The sequence below is a fragment of the Myotis nattereri genome (assembly GCF_964212035.1).
Source record: "Myotis nattereri genome assembly, chromosome: 2".
Classification (NCBI taxonomy): Eukaryota; Metazoa; Chordata; class Mammalia; order Chiroptera; family Vespertilionidae; genus Myotis; species Myotis nattereri.
In genome coordinates, this window is record NC_138076.1 from 176,953,724 (window position 1) to 176,972,380 (window position 18,657).

General features: G+C 43.4%; 1 protein-coding gene across 1 annotated transcript in view; it reads right to left on the minus strand.

Moving 5' to 3' along the window:
• Positions 1-17,359, minus strand: part of RESF1 (retroelement silencing factor 1) — a 37,159-nt gene extending 19,800 nt beyond the window's left edge. The window contains exons 1-3 of the mRNA XM_081083694.1: positions 16,630-17,359; positions 14,548-14,632; positions 11,863-11,922 (exon numbers count right to left, since the gene is read on the minus strand). The gene's annotated coding sequence lies outside the window, so the exon portion shown is untranslated. The remainder of the gene's footprint in view (positions 1-11,862; positions 11,923-14,547; positions 14,633-16,629) is intronic.
• Positions 17,360-18,657: the final 1,298 nt, after the last annotated feature.

Genomic DNA, 18,657 nt, shown 5'->3' on the forward strand with positions numbered 1-18,657 from the left:
AACAGAAACCATGCAGGCCAGAAGAGAGTGGCAAGAAATATTCAAAGAGATGAATAGCAAGAACCTGCAACCAAGATTACTTTATCCAGCAAAGCTATCATTCAGAATGGAAGGTCAGATAAAGAGCTTCACGGATAAGAAAAAGCTAAAGGAGTTCATCACCACCAAACCAGCATTATATGAAAGGCTAAAAGGTATTCTTTAAGAAGAGGAAGAAGAAAAAGGAACTCTTACCATTTGCCACAGCATGGATGGAACTGGAGAGCGGATAAATACCACAGGATCTCACTCATTTGTGGAATATAATGAATAACATAAACTGATGAACAAGGACTGATCCAGAGACGGAGAGGCATTGATTGGACTGTCGGGCCTTGGAGGGAAGGTAGGGGAGGGTGGGGGCAAGGGGGAAATATCAACCAAAGGACTTATATGCAAGCATATAGGCCTAACCAATGGACATGGACAATGGGGGGGGGGGGTGAGGGGATGAGCGGGGGGAGGGGGGTAGAGGGTACACATATGTAATATCTTAATCAATAAAAAATATTAAAAAAAAATAAACAATAAATAAATAAAATAATTTTACTAAGACCTGTCCTCTCCTCCCTAGTACCATACATTCCAAACTACACAGATGCTTCCCTTACTCAGAACATCAGTCAATGATAACGGCGGAACCCGCAAGTAGGAATTCTTCCTGGGGCCACATCTCACAGAATTGAAAAATGAAGCCATGGACCAGAGGCGTTCAAGCAAGGCTGAACTTTATTGCAAGCCAACACAGGGCCTTCCCCGACCCCTCACTTAGGGAAGGGACCCAAATTTAGGTTGTCATTAAAGCATGCTGCTCTTCCCCCTTCTATCTGCTAAAAGCTGGTCTTTGTCTATGCCGCTGATTGGTTCCCAGCCTAGAACAATTTCAAAATCTATCTTGCGCTGCTCCTCCTCCTTCTCTCTTCCTTCCTGTGTTTTGTAAAGTTTTATTTTGCTCTTGCAAGTAAAACATCTTTGTCTCATGACATCCTATACTTCTACAAAACATTTTGTGGTTTCAGCTAGCTCCAACTGTCGTGTCCACACTTCCTTCTTCTTCTACCCGTTACTCTGTCTGCCTAATCCTGCTTCTAACTCATATCAGCAAGTTTCCCCTACCATCAGATGTATAAAAAATGCATCCTTGGAGAACGCTGGGAAGGAAGTGTCGGTGCCTGGCCGAGGTGCGTGGTGAGGAGGGGGCGAGCCCGACAGCCTTGGAAGGATGGAGTGGGGAAGGGTGCGGCAGGGCCGTGATTCCTGGGGTGGGATAGGGCGTGTGTGTGTGGGGGGGGGTGGTTTGGGAAGGGGCGGTTCCCCAGAATGACCTTAGTCCAGTCTACTTCACTCTCTGGGCCTCGGTTTCCCTTTCCTGGCGTAATGGGAGATCAGGAATTCTCGCCTCCGAAAGCGCACTGCTACCTCCTGGTGCACAGTGGGATCCCCGTCGTACTCCAGCCCCGCCGAGGAGCCCGTTGCTCAGGGAGCGGGCGCAGAACACCCGGACGAAGCAGGGACCCACAGTCTGTGTGCCCCCATTAGAGCGCGTCCCAAGCCATTTCTGATGTCCCGTTATAACGAGCCAGGTTGCTCCCTTAGACTCATAGCCCGAAGCAATCGGAAACCTAATGAACCCCCTTCAGGTTCGTGGAGGCCCGGGGCAGGTGCACAGGCCCTGGGGGTGGATACAGGAGAGGGGAAGCCTCGGACACCTGCGCCCAGATGCACCTGGGCTTCGTTCCCAGTGCGTCGATGTACTCCCTCCCTGTGGGCCTTCTGGGGGTTGGCCTGCCCTGCCTGTGCGTTGTTTCCTTCTGTAAAATGGAGCTGGCTAGCTTTCCTCCTCCAGGGACTGAGGATTGTGGCCTCATGCATGGCTAGCACTCAGCTCCATGCTCAGCTCTCCACAGTTGCCCAATAAATGCTTATTGTTAGCATCATGGTGCTTGCATCCCTGCCCTCCCTCCCCACTCCCACCACCAGCCCCAACCACAAGCCCCTGGCACAGAGGGCAAGGGATCACTCGCTCTGGCCCTCACCCTGAGTTCTTTGTGAGATGCTTGGCTGCCCAAACTCTAGGCAGGGACCCCACGGTCTCGGGGGGACAAGCCAGTAAAAGGAAGGCAGGCCAGAGAGGGGATTGGATTGTGGCTAATACCAGGGTAAGGGCGGGAAGAGGTGGCCGGCCATTCGGCAATAAATTGGGCCACCAGACAGTTGTGCTGATCGAAAAGGATGGACCTCAGAAATGGCTTAGCCAAAAAAAAAAATGCATCCTTGTAATGTGCACTTACAATGGTGGAGCTAACCTTCCTCCTATCAAATATCTATACTTAAAATCCTATTTCCCTTTCTATTATTCCCAGTATCAACTGTTTCGACTACATTGGTTCATTCACACATGTAAGTGTGTGGGAATACACAGACTCTAGGGTTGCCAGTATTCTAAAAAGCACAACAAAAAGGTCTTCTGTCATGAGTGACACACATAGAGCAGCCTAATTACTCTATGTGTGGAATCAACATCAAGAGATGCCGGGAGAGGTCAATGGGGGAAAAAGAAGATTCATGTAATACTTTAAACAATAAAGAATTTGAATAAATAAAGAAAGACTTATGCCCTAGCAGATTTGGTCAGTGGATAGTGCCATGGCCTGCAGACCAAAAGATCCCAGGTTCTATTCCGGTCAAGGGTAAGTACCTTAATTGCAGGCTCCTCCCAGGCCCAGTGCCAGGACCCTGGTTGGGGCTTGTGCTGGAGGCAACCAATCGATATGTTTCTCTCACATCAATGTTTCTCTGTCTTTCCCTCTCTCTACCACTATACCAAAAAAGAAAAAGAAAAAGAAAAAATATCCTCAGGCGAAGATTAACGACAAAAAAGATTTGTGAAATATTTTTTCACTTTAAAATATTTTATATCCATGCAAAGGATGTGGTTTAACTGAAAAATTGTCAACCCAGCAGCTTCCTTTATTTCTAGGTCAGCCTTATTATAAAAATTACACAGCAAAAAGTAAGTTATAGCCAAGATGGAAGGCATAAAAAAGAGACTGACTTGGGGTAACACAAATACAAAGATGCATGTTTAGACAACATCTAGCAGGCTTCAATGAATGAATAAACATCTGTAGTTGCTGAAAACCAAATTTAAGAGAAGTCCTTATTTTAATTTATAGATGGGAAACAGTCCTGCCTCTCCCTTCTTCACATCTATGCCAATCATGATTTTAATTGTTATTTCAATACCTTCTTAAAAAAAAAAAGTATGTACATACACACACACATTTAACATGATAGACGACTTCTCAACTGAAAAGGAAAGCAACAGAAAATTTGTTTTGGCATTAAAACAAGGTTTTTTTTATTGATTTCAAAGAGAAAATGGGAGAGAGAGATAGAAACATCAAAGATGAAAGAGAATTATTGATTGGTTCCTGCATGCCCCACATTATGGATCCAGCCGGCAACCCCAGCAAATGTGCTCTGACCAGGAATCATACCATGACCTCATGGTTTATAGGTCAACGCTCAACCACTGAGTCATGCAGGCCAGGCTATTTTGGCATTTTTAATTGAAATTTTCCATTATGTCTTTCTAACTTCCACAAACCAAAGTTTATTTTGAGAGTGCCTACTGATGTGCTTAAATTAAGGAAAACCAGCATTTTTCATTGAAAAACTGATTTGTATTGGAAAAAAAGCTATATTAAAAAACCTCTAATGCCGAAACCGGTTTGGCTCAGTGGATAGTGCGTCGGCCTGTGGACTGAAGGGTCCCAGGTTCGATTCCGGTCAAGGGCATGTACCTGGGTTGCGGGCACATCCCCAGTGGGAGATGTGCAGGAGGCAGCTGATCAATGTTTCTCTCTCATCGATGTTTCTAGCTCTCTATCTCTCTCTCCCTTCCTCTCTGTGAAAAATCAATAAAATATATTTAAAAACAACAACAACAAAAAAAACCTCTATTAAAAACAATTCACTAACACCAACATTCTAAGTGTAAGAGCCACTTTTCAGGAATTCCAAAAGTATTATGATTTATTGAACCTGTTGTAGCTCTGAGTTTCTGTATCCTCAATCATCAGAGAAGTTAGGTTACCAGTCCTTAAAATAGGCTTTGAAGACTAGAGTATTCTAAATTTTACAATATTTATAATACAACACTATTATTTATAAAACAACTTCATTAATACTAATAGCTAACATTTGAGAACTTACTTTATGCCAAGAACTTTCCTGAATGCTCTAAATACATTATCACATTTAATTGTCACAACAAATGAAGTTAAGCAGTCTTCCCTAAGCAGTAGCACCATGCTCAGCAGGGCTAGAAGTCCTACTATCACAGCTGTAAAGCTGGTGGTTCTCCATATTGCCACATAGAAAGGAGAAAGACTAAAGGGATTCACATGCAATTTCTTACTGAAACAGCAAAACCAGTAGCGGTGTTGCCAGTCCTAGAAGGTCATACTGAGGTCCATGAGAACACGGGCTTTGGAGGAGCCACCTGTAGTCATTGTATAGCCTTGCAGCTACACCCCCCAGGGCAAGGGTGGTAAAATCCTGTGCTCAACTGAAAGTAGGCAGGCACACAAGAAACAACACTGTGGCTATTTCTCATAAGGCTGCGTATCAACATTTGTTCTGGGAGGACTTGCAGGGTGCCCTGCCAAAGTGTGGGTCAGACCGAGATGAACTGTGCAGCGCATGGGAAGGCCAAAGTCCTCAGAGCACCCTGGTGAAGCGGTTCGCCTACACCTCTATTCTCCAATCTTTCATCTATCCAGCTAAACGCTCCCTTCAGAATCTCAGGCCACTCGATCAAATACTCTAATTTCATATTTTCTCTTAGGCAACACCAGGCTGAGTGACTAGACTGCGACTCTGAGCAGGAAGACCAGGCCTTTTTTGGAGGTCAGCCCACAACCAGACTCCCTGCTACCTAAGTATGTCCCAGATACCATGCTGGTTCACCAGTGAGAGCCACATAAAAAACAGGAGTGGGAAGTAAACTGCTCTCTTTTTCCTGATTATACCTATAATCCAGGTATAGCACGGGATATTCGAAATTACTATATCCCATCATCACTGGCTAGCAGAGAATGCAACTACCATTCTGTAACAAAGTTTTCACTTTAGATAACCCTTGAACAACACAGGGGCTAGAGGCACTGACTCCCCCCTGCCCCATCCCACCTCCACCCCCTAAAACTGAAAATCCAAGTATAACTTTTGACTCCAAAACCTTAACTAGTCTACTGTTGACTGAAAAGCCTTAATAATAACACACTTTGTATGTCATATGTATGATATACTGTATTCTTACAACAAAGTTATACTACTTTATTTGTTGAAAAGTAAATCCATGTATAAATGGATCTTCCGTTTAAACTCATGTTGTTCAAGGGTCAATTGTAAGTTTCCCACCTTTTCTAGATGTGTTATTTCTTGAATTAAAGAGAGTACACGTGAAGGAGTCAGATAACCTTCCTTGCAGTTCTGCCTTAATAACTCACTTTAGGTACCCAACTCAAAAAACTCAATCCATTAGAGCAGCGGTTCTCAACCTTTCTAATGCCTCAACTCTTTAATACAGTTCCTCATGTTGTGGTGACCCCCAACCATAAAATTATTTTCGTTGCTACTTCATAACTGTAATTTTGCTACTGTTATGAGTCGTAATGTAAATATCTGATATGCAGAATGTATTTTCATTGTTACAAATTGAACATAATTAAAGCATAGTGATTAATCACAAAAACAATATGTAGCTGAAATCGGTTTGGCTCAGTGGATAGAGCGTTGGCCTGCGGACTGAAAGGTCCCAGGTTCGATTCCGGCAAAGGGCATGTACCTGGGTTGTGGGCACATCCCAGTGGGAGATGTGCAGGAGGCAGCTGATCGATGTTCCTAACTTTCTATCTCTCTCCCTTCCTCTCTGTGAAAAATCAATAAAATATATTTTAAAAAAAAACACAACAATATGTAATTATGTGTTTTCCCGATGGTCTTAAGCGACCCCTGTGAAGGGGTCGTTCGACCCCCAAAGGGGTCTCGACCCACAGGTTGAGAACCGCTGCATTAGAGGGTTGGTGGTCTCAAACCTCTAAAAATCTGACAACTCCAAGTAACAGATTTGTGTTTAGCAGCCAAGTATAAGCTATATAAGATGCAGTATTCTGTTAGCATACAAACGGTATTAGGAATGTTAAGTATCACCTATTAAAATGAGTGAGCTAATTTTGTGCCTCCTGACATAGAAAAATTCTTTCCATAAAAGTGATCAATTCCCATAAAACAGGCTGAAATGCCACTGAAGAGAAACCTGATAAAACTGTTACTCCTAACTGTTAGTTACCCCGTCACTATCAATCACATTCTAGTTGTCCAGGTTCTGTTGAGAGGGTAGCAAGAACCACAATACAGGCATTTTATTGGGATGGGTTAATATTCAGACTTCATAAAACTGAACGTTGAGATTAATGATGCAAGGGGACCTCAAGTACCAGAAGAGTCCTATAGGACAGAATATACTTTCTTGTCAGCAGGATCAATTAAGGGATGACAGATCCAGCAATCAGTTAAATGCAGAGCCATAATTATCGCCTAGTTAATACATACAAGAGTGTTCTGCTTTCCCTTAATCAGGAACCACAGGAAATCCATGACTAATAGGATGAGGTATTCAGGGCTTTGCCCAAGGACACAACTCCCAAGGACATTCACTCCCAAAGTCAGCCTCTGCTGAAAGTTTCTAAGTGTCCTTGGGTTAAGATCTCCCATTGGCCAGCAGTTATGTTGAGGATGGTGACAACCTTGGGGAAATTAATGGTTGAGCCTCTCACCCTCCCCTCTCCCGGATCTATTGTCTTCCTTCCCTAACAAACTTGGGAGCTATGCAAGATTTGCTGGGTGAGAAAGGATGGCAATCACTCAATTGTGAAACTAACTGATCCCATGCTCTAAGTCACCCTAGCCACAACACCCTTTGTCCAATTACATGGTCATGTAGATAAAAAAAAGGTGAATGCTGATAAGATAGCATGGCAGTGTATCTTTAGGACCATAATGAAACAATCACCTACCTGAGAGGATTTTCTATCACTCAATAAACACCTTTCAACTATTTTAACCAAAACTACATGTGGCATTAAAGAGATTTGCAAAAGTACAAGACAGTGCTACTCTTTTCACTATTAGTTTTGGAAAAGATTTATATAAACATGTAAGGTTTTATTGTACTTTAAAATTTCCTCAGTTTTAGTTTCTAATGTAGTAACTACTGTTGTAACCTACATAAACGAATGTTTTTTAGGATCCTGAAGAGTTTTCTTCTTGAGTCCATGTGCCCCTGCAGTTTACAGCTGTAGAAAGAGTATGCCCATGTAATTCTTATGCAGGAAGAAGCCAGAAGCAGACACCTGATCTCTGGAATTTGCCTGTACATATTTTTTTCCTATTGGGTCTATATTATGTCATAAAGTTTCACCAAAATAACACAAAAATAGAGAAAAGGTTCAAAACCACAAGTTAGGTCTTTGAAAAAATCAACTAAATTGGTAAACCTTTTTTTGCTACACTAACCAAGGAAAACACACACACATGATCAGCACAGCAAGTGAAGTCAACATCTAATGTGAATGACATTTAATGCATCTTAAAATCCAACACCTTTCATGATAAAAACACAGAAAGTAGACATAGAAGGAAATCTAGGGAGAGCAACATGGTAGGAAACACCTCAACTTGATAAGAGGTATCTACAAAACCACAGCTTTCATAATTGCTGGTGAAAGACTGAATGCTTTCCCTTTAAGAAAGGAACAAGACAATGATGTCTGCTCTTGCCACTTCTATTCATAGAGGAGTTTGAAACAGGATTAGGCAAGAAAGAATTAGGGGTGGAAAGAGGAGGCATGGACATGACAGCTGGAGCTGAAACCACAAAACGTTTTCCAGAAAAACATCAGGAAAACTGAATGTTTTGTGACAAGGATTTTTTTCTTGCAAGTGCAAAATGAAATGTTGCAAAAAGGCCAGAAACCAATCAGAGAGCCACACAAAGGGCCTTTATCAGATACTAGAGGCCCAAGGCACAAAGATTCATGCAAGAATAGGCCTTCCTTCCCCTGGCTGCCGGCACCACCTTCACTTAGTCCTGGAGGCGCCTTTCTGCCATGGCTCCAGCCAGAGCTGCCTTCCGTCTCATCACGTCAATTTGCATATTCCCTCCTTATTGGTTGTGGGCACTGCCATCTTTATCGCAAAGACAATTTGCATATTACTCTTTTATTAGGTAGGATAAGGGGAAAGTGCAGAATGCTTTAATGGCAATCCATCTGGGTCCCCTTTTCCCAAGTGGTGAGCTTGTGTTTGCCTGCAATAGAGCTTGTGTTTGCCTGCAATAAACTTCTGCCTAGCCTGAACTCCTCTAGTCCTTGCTTCATTCTTCAATTCCTTGAGAGAAGACCAGGAAAGTAGTCCCACTCACCGGTTCTAGTATCAATACTGTACCAGGGCAGTTAGATGGAAAAGGAAAAGCAAAAGACATCCAGACTAGAAACAAAAAAGGAAAACTATCTCTCCTTGTAGAAGACATCTTGCATTTTAAGAAAACTGTTTAGGAATCCAATAAAAAACTAATACAACTAATAAAATTAGCTTGTCCAGGTTGTCTAATACAAGCTCAATATACAAAAGCCAAATGCATCTAGAAAACATTCCATTTACAGTAACATTAATTTTTAAAAAACCTGAAACACGGCTCCTGTGACTGGTCAGCAGAAACAATGCCAGGGCACCTTCCACTGTGTCTTGGATGGCATGATAGCAAAGCTTAAAACGTCCTCAACATCTTGGTCCCCACTACTGTCCCATCCACCACCAAGCTAAGATGTAAGCATTCTGGCCAAAGATGCCTCTCTTTGGGAATACGTCCAGTCCAAAGAAGACTCTCCCTCGGAAATCTGCCTCTGTCTCCAACCTGCATAGACAAACAAGTGAGGTGGAGATGGGCCTCGACTATGGAAGCCCCACTATGAACCTGACGGGAGAAAGCCTGAAGTGTGGAATGGCCACTGGGTAGCAGAGACTGCGATTAGTGGAAGTGTGGACCAGAGGGAGATTCAACGCCTCCGGAAGAGGAACAATCTCTTGCAGGTGGACATAGGTGTCCTGCTTGACAAGTTCTGAGACAACTGCCAAATCCCAAATAAAGGAACTGGAAGAACTGAAGAGTATCAATCAGAAAAGGAAATGAAGAGCTCTGAGATATTCATTTAGGAAAACAGGGAGAACTCGACTGATCAGGAGTCGAATAGAGCTGAGGGATTTCGTTTTGTTTTTTTAGCCAAACTAGTAGAGTGGGTCCTGAGAGAGAGTACCACAAATGGGGCCAAAAGGCACTGGCATCCTTGAGTTGGCAATAGAATGGTGACAACATAATGGAGGAAATCAGGATTCCAGGCCAGGGCAATTAAGCAGCAATGTTCAATAACTACACAGCGAAGGGAGGCCAGGCTGTGAACTAGGCCTCAGGGAGGTCTGGAGCGATGCGAAGACTTTGGGTGCTCTCCAGTCACTTATCGTATTAATGCACTTATCCCAGGCTCACTCTCATTGGACAGACTCTCTTGGGAGAAGGAGCTGGAGTTCATCATAGCTTCCCCTCACATTGGTGTTTGGGGTGTGGCCCCAGTTCTAAAGAGCCCGGTCCTTTGCCCTTCAGGCCACTCTCTTTGTGAATGAGTGTGTGTTCCCCAAATCCACAACCTCTGGCTTTAGTTTCTCAGCAGCAATCACCAGTCTTTTATGCACCTGTATTTTTGTGCTACTTTCTTGTTAACACTACTTTTTTCTTTTCTTTAAAGATTTAAATTAAAAAATAAAAAACTTTTCCCCTGACTGGTATGGCTCAATGGTTGGAGCATCAGACTGTGGACCCAAGGGTCTAGGGTTCAATTCCCAGTCAAGGGCACATACCTCAGGTGCAGGTTCCCCAGGCTAGATCCTTGCCCGACCTGTCATATGTGGGAGACAACAAATCTGTATCTTTCTTAGAATGCCTCTCTCTGTCTCTTCCCCCTCCCTCCTCTTCTACTCTCTCTAGAAATCAATGGGGAAAAAAAAATATCCTCAGGGGAGAATTTAAAAATAAAAACTTTCAAACAAACTTAAAGTAAAAACTTTATACTCTGAATATTATAAAACTTTACTAAAAGAAATCAAAGAGCTAATAACTGGAGAGAAAAATCCACATTCATAGATTGGAGGATTTAATACTGTTAAGGTAGCAATACTCTCTAAATTATGCAATCCTTACCCCAAATCCCAGATTTCTTTGCAGAAATTAAAAACCTGATCCTAACATTCAATTTGAAAAATAAAATTGGAGGACTCATACTTCTCAACTTAAAAACTGATTAGTACTGTCAAAAAGAATCAAAAGGCTAATGTTAAGCCACTTGCCCCCAAGACAGCAAATCAAGTCTTCATTGAAGTTTCAGCCTCTGGGGGAAATAATTACAAATTAGTGAGATAATCTGTCTGAAAATACCCAAGTCAGGTAGGTGACCTTGTCTGAAACAATCCTTCCTTCTTTTGTTAATAATTTCATGCCCCAAGATGAGGGCCTGATTGGGGGGGGTGAGGGGGGGGGGCCTAGAGAGGTAAGTGGGAGCAAGAGGGGGACTTATGTATTACTGTCAATAAAGATTTTTTTCAAAAAATTTTTTCTTGCCCCAACCAGTTTCCTATAAAATCCTTCCATTTCCACCTATTTTTATTTAATTTATCAATTATGTTGACATGTAATACTATATTAAATTTCTACTACTTCTGCAGTACCTCTGTATTTACTAGATGGGATCGTTCAACAAAGGCAATCAGATCTTCAAATTTATTTGGCTTAATTTTAATAATACAAAACTACAGTAAATAAGGCCATGTGGTACTGAAATAGAAGAGACACTAATCAATGAAATAGAAACCAAACAAAACTTCACATTTATGGTCACCAGTAAGAAACTAGAATTCAGAATATACAAATTCTTGCCCTAACCGGTTTGGCTCAGTGGACAGAGCGTCGGACTGCGGACGGAAGGGTCCCAGGTTTGATTCCGGTCAAGGGCATGTACCTTGGTTGTGGGCACATCCCCAATAGGGGGTTTGCAGGAGGCAGCTGATCAATGTTTCTAACTCTCTATCCCTCTCCCTTCCTCTCTGTAAAAAATCAATAAAATATATTTAAAAAAAAAAAAAAAGATAAATTTAAAAAATAAAATAAAAAATTTCTAACTGGGCAGGCCATGGTGGGTAGTTACCCCAGGCCTAAGACTTCCTCAGTAAAAGATGTATCTTCCCCTTAAGCAAGGGCTGTCCATTGTTCTTGTGCACCTAGGGCAAAACACCTTTGAAATGCCAGAGTAATTTTGCCAGTCCCCTACCAGGGGAACTAACCTGGAGGGAGCACAAGATCTCATCACCTATATATCATCCCTATTTATTATAAAATGTTAACATCCTGTACCCAGCAATGTATGTATCTCTCCATTTTATTTTTTATCCAGTGATCCCCTCCTTGCTTTCTCCAGCCTCTCTAATCGACAGCCAATTAATTTCATGTAATCCTTTTTTCTTACAAATGCATAAAAACAACTGCATAATTAACATTTTCCACAGCATTTTCTTAGTCTGTTGAGGTCTTGCTTCCATGCATGTCCTCAGTTAGCCTCAAATAAACTTATAAAATTTTTCTATGTTTGGACACTCATTGACAGATAAATGCCTAGAGATACTGGGGCCACACACTGAAGGGAACTGTACCTGAGAACGAAGTCAATGCTGAAGCCAAGCTCAATTCAGAGATGCAGGATGAGGCCATACCTGAAGGTCAAGTTACATAATCTTTAAATTATGTGATCCAATACATTTCTTTGGGGGCTTAAAAAAAACATACAGTAATCTATTTATGATTTCTCTCTTAAAATTTAACAGTACCATAATTCCTTATAACAGTTTGCAACTTTAATCACAAGTTAAAAACTTTATTTACAAATAAAGTCTTGTAATTTAAGAACCATAGTAACTCTCATTAAATCTGCAATCAATATTAACTATTAACAAATGTCTCACTTGCTTTTCAATTTACAAGGACACTTATGATATTAAGAATAAACAGCTACATAGCTGCCTCCCAACAAAGCATTTAGAATACTTCAAGGTCCACATGATTTCGTCTTTCTTTACAAGGCTTATTACGAAGTAAATGTTTTAAAACTTTTGTAATGTGTTTTTTATTGATTTCTGAGAGAGGAAGGAAGAGGGAGAGGATAGAAACATCAATGAGAATTCTTGATAGGGTGCCTCCTGCACACCTCCCACTGTAGATCAAGCCAACAACCTGGACATGTGCCCTGACCGGAAACCAAATGCATGACTCAACCACTGAGCCACACAGGCCAAGCATAAAGTAAATTTTAACTTGCGTTTATATAAACAAGGTTGGGAAATTATTGTCTCTATCTCATATTGAATGTTTTCTATGTCTCTTTCACACAGTATGCCTCCAGTGGGGGATGAGGGACGTGGCAAAAAAACCTAGGTAGACAAGTCTTGAAATTCACGTTTATAAAAGCCTTTTAAAACAGGTAAGATCAATTCTCTAGATATTTATGTTACTATTGTGTCCAAAACCGTAATATTAAGGATATGGGAACTTCCAGCACTTCAGGGAAGTAAAATAGAAAATATAGAAAAGTACAGTTTTGGAGCAAATTAGCCCTGGGTGGAGAATTTAATGAAGGCATTCATGATTTCAAAAAGGCCTGCAGAGTTGTGTCTGGTACTTCCTTATAAAAACAGAACCTACAATAGGATCGATAGTGAAAACTTCATACAAAGCTGGGTAAGTTCATGTAGAGCTTAAATTAACAAACTGAATTTTGTATAATATCTAGTATATTGTCTTAGGCCATAAAATGTATTTCCTCTAACATGGCAACAGCTAAAATTTATTAAGCAATTACCATGTCAGGAGCTGTTCCAAGTGCGTGTGTATTATGACAACAATCCAAGAGGTAGTTACTGTTATCCTCATTTTACAGATCAGATAACTGAGACAAAGAAGTTAAATATCTTCCCAAGGTTACTTTTACTGAGAGTAAAAGTAATAGAGCCAAGATCTGAAGCGCAGCAGTGTAATTGCACACACAGTGGTCTTAATCACTTTTTTTATATATATATATATTTTATTGATTTTTTACAGAGAGGGAGAGAGATAGAAACATCGATGAGAGAGAAGCATCTATCAGCTGCCTCCTGCACACCTCCTACTGGGGATGTGCCCTTGACCGGAATCGAACCAGGGACCCTTGAGTCCGCAGGCCGACGCTCTATCCACTGAGCCAAACCGGTCAGGGCTTAATCATCACTCTTGAATTTTATAAGATGAAAGCCCAGGAGATGATCACTTTGGCTTTATTGGTTGGTATCTCACGGAATGGCTCACCCAAAGTTGTGAGGTCTTCAACACCATGTGCCAGAAATAATAAATAAAAGCAACCAAATAAGAAACAGAGCAGCACATCAAAATTAAAATGCCAAAGGTTTAATACAAAGAAGGAATCTTAAAAAAACAGCAAGGGAGACCTGGCAGGATTGGATCAATGGATAGAGCACCAGCCTTCGGATTTCAAGGGTCCCAGGTTCAATTCTGGTCAAGGTCACATACCTGGGTTGCAGGCTCAATTCCCAAGAGGGGGCATGCAGGAGGCAGTCGATCAACGATTCTCTCCTCATCATTGATGTGCTATCTCTCTCTCCCTCTCCCTTCCTCTTTGAAATCAATAAAAATATATTAAAAAAAAAAAACAGCAAGGGAGCTTAGTTACCTACTAGGGAATTAGTTATGTACAACTGTCAGCTGATTTCTCAACAAAAACTTTCAGGTCAGAGGGGAGTGGCAAGAACTATTCAGTGATGAATAGCAAGGACCTAGAAGCAAGATTACTATACCCAGGAAAGCTATCACTTAGCATTTCATGTCAGATAAGGAGCTTCACAATCAAGAAAAAGCTAAAGTAGTTTATCACCACCAAGCAGTATTACATGAAATGTTGGTCTTCTTGAAGATGAATAAAAAGAGATAAAAATTTGAAGAGGCTGGGCAGGGACCTATGAAGCAGGAGGTCAAGGCACATGCCTGGGTTGCAGGTTGGATCCCCAATAGGGGGCGTGCAGGAGGCAGGCTTATCATTGATGTTTCTATCTATCTCCCTTCTCCCTCTCCCTTCCTCTCTGAAATCAATAGAAATATATTGGGAAAAAGAATCTCTTCCGTATCTTGCAAAGATGAATAACTCACTCCATGCTAAGCTAACCACATTATTTCTAAGTTTTGTCATCAAATCCATTGTGTACTAGTTTAATTTTTAGCCAATGCAGAGTCATTTAATTAATAATTTTGTTCCACAGCAGATATATTAGGCTACTTAGAAGTAAAATACTTACCTTTCAATGTTACTCTTTCATTGTATGTGTTCCCATTTCTCTCCAAACATGTCAGTGTCCCTCCACAATGTTTACTTTTTTGATCCTGGGACAGCAAGAAACTACTATGTAATTACTCAATATAAAATGTATATATTACCTTTATTTATATTAAATTTACAATAAAAATACATGCCCACCTGCTCCCTTGATGACACTGCTGTGCAAAGCTGTTACTTAAAGTTGCACGAAAAGCATACTAATTTTCTTGAATTTTGAAGTGTGCAAAGAAACAAATACTAGGTCAGGCCCCACAGGTGTGGCTCAGTGGTTCAGCATAGACCCATGAACCAGGATCAGTACAACCAATCACTGATTCTCACACTGGTGTTTTTGAATCTCTCCCTCTCCCTCCCTCTCTGAAAAAAATCAATAAAAATGCATTTTTTATTTTTTTTTTCTCCCATATGTGCCCCAACCAGGGATCAAACCCAAAACTTTGTGTATGGGATGATACTCCGACAAACTGAGCCACCTGGCCAGGGCTAAAAATGCATTTTTTAAACACACACACACACACACACACACACACACACACACACACACACAAAAAACAAACACCTAGGTCTGGCCTAAATTGTCGCTCACTTTTCAAGTTAGAATTCATGTACCCTTCTTCCAGGTCTACTACTGTCCTTTCATTCCCAAGCAAAAGTACTTTGGCCGAGTGGCTCAGTTAGTTGGTGTGTACCCCATTACACCAAAGGCTCGGGGTTCAGTCCTGGTCAAGGCACAGACAGAGGTTACGGGTTCCATCCCCGGTTGGGGTATGCGAGGCAACCAAAGGATGTTACATACACATCGATGTCTCACTCTCTCCAAAAAATCAATAAAAACATTATCCTCGAGTGAAACTTAAAAAAAAAGTTCTTTACCTTAACCATTTTCTCTAATTAGATTAATAAAAGAATCCAAACAGTACAAGGGGGAAAAAATACATAACTGAAACCTAAACACTCGTGCATGTTAATACTGAATAAAATTTAAATTTACCGCTCACATTAAGGTCTGCAGCCCGACCGATTAAAATGCACTCTAGCCCTAACCGGTTTGGCTCAGTGGCTAGAGCGTCGGCCTGCGGACTGAAAGGTCCCAGGTTCGATTCCGGTCAAGGGCATGTAACTTGGTTGCGGGCACATCCCCAGCAGAGGGTGTGCAGGAGGCAGCTGCTCAATGTTTCTCTCATCGATGTTTCTAACACTCGGTATCCCTCTCCCTTCCTCTCTGTAAAAAATCAATGAAGTATATTTAAAAATGCGCTCTAAGCTCCTGCAGCATCCCCTGTTGTCTTTACAGTGCAGGCAGGCGCTGCAAGTTATTACAAATAAATGCTCACTGGAGCGACTCCCCGAAAGCTGGCTGCGGAGCTCGGGACCCTCCGGGCCGGTGCCGAGGGACCCCGCGTCCCTCCACACCCCCGCGAGCGAGCTCAGTGTGCATTTGTGCACTTGGAAACGCCTCCAGGAGCCAACGACTGCGAGGAGCGAAAACATCCCGGGCATCGGGGCGCCCGAGGGCCACTTGGCGTTCCAGTGGGTCGTTTGTTTCGGGAGGAGCCGCTTAATAATGGGGGCGGGCGGAAGGGAACGGTCCAGAGATACGAAGCGCAAAACAAAGATTTTTTTTTTTTTCACCCCAGCCGACAGGAAATTAAAAACAGAAGCTGCTCTTCCACCTCCCCACCTAGGCAACCTCCCTGCAGTTGAACCAAACGCGTCTTCGGGGGCGCTCCCGGCGGCCTCCAACGGCGAGGCGGCGCCCTCGGGCTCCCGCGAGGCGGGCCTGGCCCCAGCCGCGCGGGCACCGCGAGCAGGTCAGCGGGCGGGCGGCCGGGCCCGGGCGGCGGGAATCTCCCAGCCGGGAGCCGCCCCAGCAGCACCCTCAGCCCGCGCGGCTCCGTCACGGCCTCGGAACAAAAGCGCTCGGCGGACGCGCGCGCGCCCCGCTCCTGCCCGCGGTCACCTGAGCTCCCGGGGCCCACTGCCCGGCCGGCGACCCGGGAAGGTGAGCGAGGGACAGCGAGCGACGCGGTCCCACACTTACCGACCAGCACGGCGCCCAGCCGGGGTAAGAGGAGAGGCGAGCCGGCCTCCCGAGTGCCGGAGTTTTTAAGTCAACTCGGCCCGCCTCCAGGGGCGGGTCTAGCACGGCCCCGGGCTCCCGGAACAGCTGGGCTCCGCCCCAAGGGGAACCAAGGCCGCTGCGAGGCCGGCGCCTCCGCGGTCCTAGTGCCGCCCGGCTACGCCACCGCCGCCAGCCCGGCCCTCCAGTGGATCACGCGGAAGTTTGCAAAGCGTAGCCGCGCTTCCAGTGGTGTAAACGTCTCCAGCCAGGGTTCGCTCCTTTTAATGTGAATCAGAATCGTCCGTGGCGGCTTGTTGGTTAAAAGGGGATCAAAGAACACCACCTGTGGAATCACCAACTCATAAGGTCTGTTGCTGCTGATCTCAGGACCAGTGAGTCAGTTATGAGGTCGGCAAACTTTCTATCAAGCATATGAAAGAAAGTGCACCAAGTAAAGCCTAAGTACCCCAAATAGCTTCAGGTGCTGCTCCTAAGTGGGACATGCACAGGTGATCTGGACCATCCGCTTGAGGCTTGTGCCAATACTTTCTGGTCAGACACTTTCACAGACTCAGCACCGAGATCTGAGCCGAGCCGGAGAAATTACCCACAAACAGGTTAGATGCAACCACAGGGGGTTTATTTACCAGTTCCTGATGGGTCTCAGACGCTGGGAAGGAGCCACCCGGCGATGCTCGCTGGCTGATACATACAAAGGGGTAGACGGCCCGTTGGCTGCTGGCTCTTTCGTCGATGGACAGTTAATTGGGCAGAGTCTCCTGTTGGGAACCGAGCTGTGAGCACTCACAGGTCCTCACGCTCCGTCGACAGGAGAGCTGTGCGCTGCTGGGTCGATCAGACTGTCTGGTTATATACCCCTCTGTAGATGTGGTCTTCGTTGGTGTGTGTGTTATCAGCGGCTGTCATGTGTGGATCCCCCAGGGTCTGTTAATCTATGGGTGTGTACAGGCTTTGGGCGTTCCCATCAGATAGATGGTTTACAAGTACTAGTTGGGTTACAAGGGTGCATTCTTGGGTCTCACACAGTATTCCTATATCTAACATTAGGTACTATAATAATTACTATAAGAGTCCCCACAGGGTTACATGCTTTAAGTCTTACATTCTAAGGTCCTAACATTAAGTACCACAATGATTACTATAACAAGCACCACCTGTGGAATCACCAATTCATTAGATCTACTGTTGCTGCTGGTCTCAGGACCAGTGAGTCAGTTATGAGGTCGGCAAACTTTCTATCAAGCATGTGAAAGAAAGTGCACCAAGTGAAGCCTAAGGGTTTGTGTTGTTTGTTTGTTTGCTTGCTTGCTTGCTTGTTTTTAGCCTATTGCAGTAGGGAGAAGGTCCATTAATGCAGAGGAACTGTCTCAAAAAAAAAAAAGGGAAATAGATCTTTATTTTTATTTTCCTCTTTTTTTAAGGCCTTTTTTTATAGAAGGGTTTTTATAGGAGGAAATAAACAAGGGGATCCTGTCTGAGTGACTTAAAAATGAGACGTGGCAGAGGTGTATAGTTCTTGCCCTAGGGAGAGCAGGATATTCCTTTGCCCTTGAGGTTCAATTCTTGGCTCTGCTTACTCACTAGACATACAACCTTGGGGAAAACCGTTTAACCTGTCTCTGCCCAGTTTTCCCATCTGTAAAACAAGCATAACACTAATACTTACCTAATAGGATCATGGAGATAGTTATATAAATTAATTCACAACCTAGAGCAGATCAGATAGGAGGTTTTCCAGAACCTAAGCCACAAGGGTCAGCAAGCAGCAATGAACCCAAGGGAGAGGGAGTTTTGTTGCCAGAAAGTCTGATAGAAACCCTGCTTCTTTACAGCTTCAGGAAGGTTTAATGCCCAGCAAGATTAATGCCCAGGAAGCTTCAAGTCTATTTGGGATGAAATGGATGACCTCTCTGCAGTGCATCCTTGTCTGTGTTTGCACTGACTTTCTCCTGTCTCCTTTAGATAAATAAAGCCTGTCTGATTCCC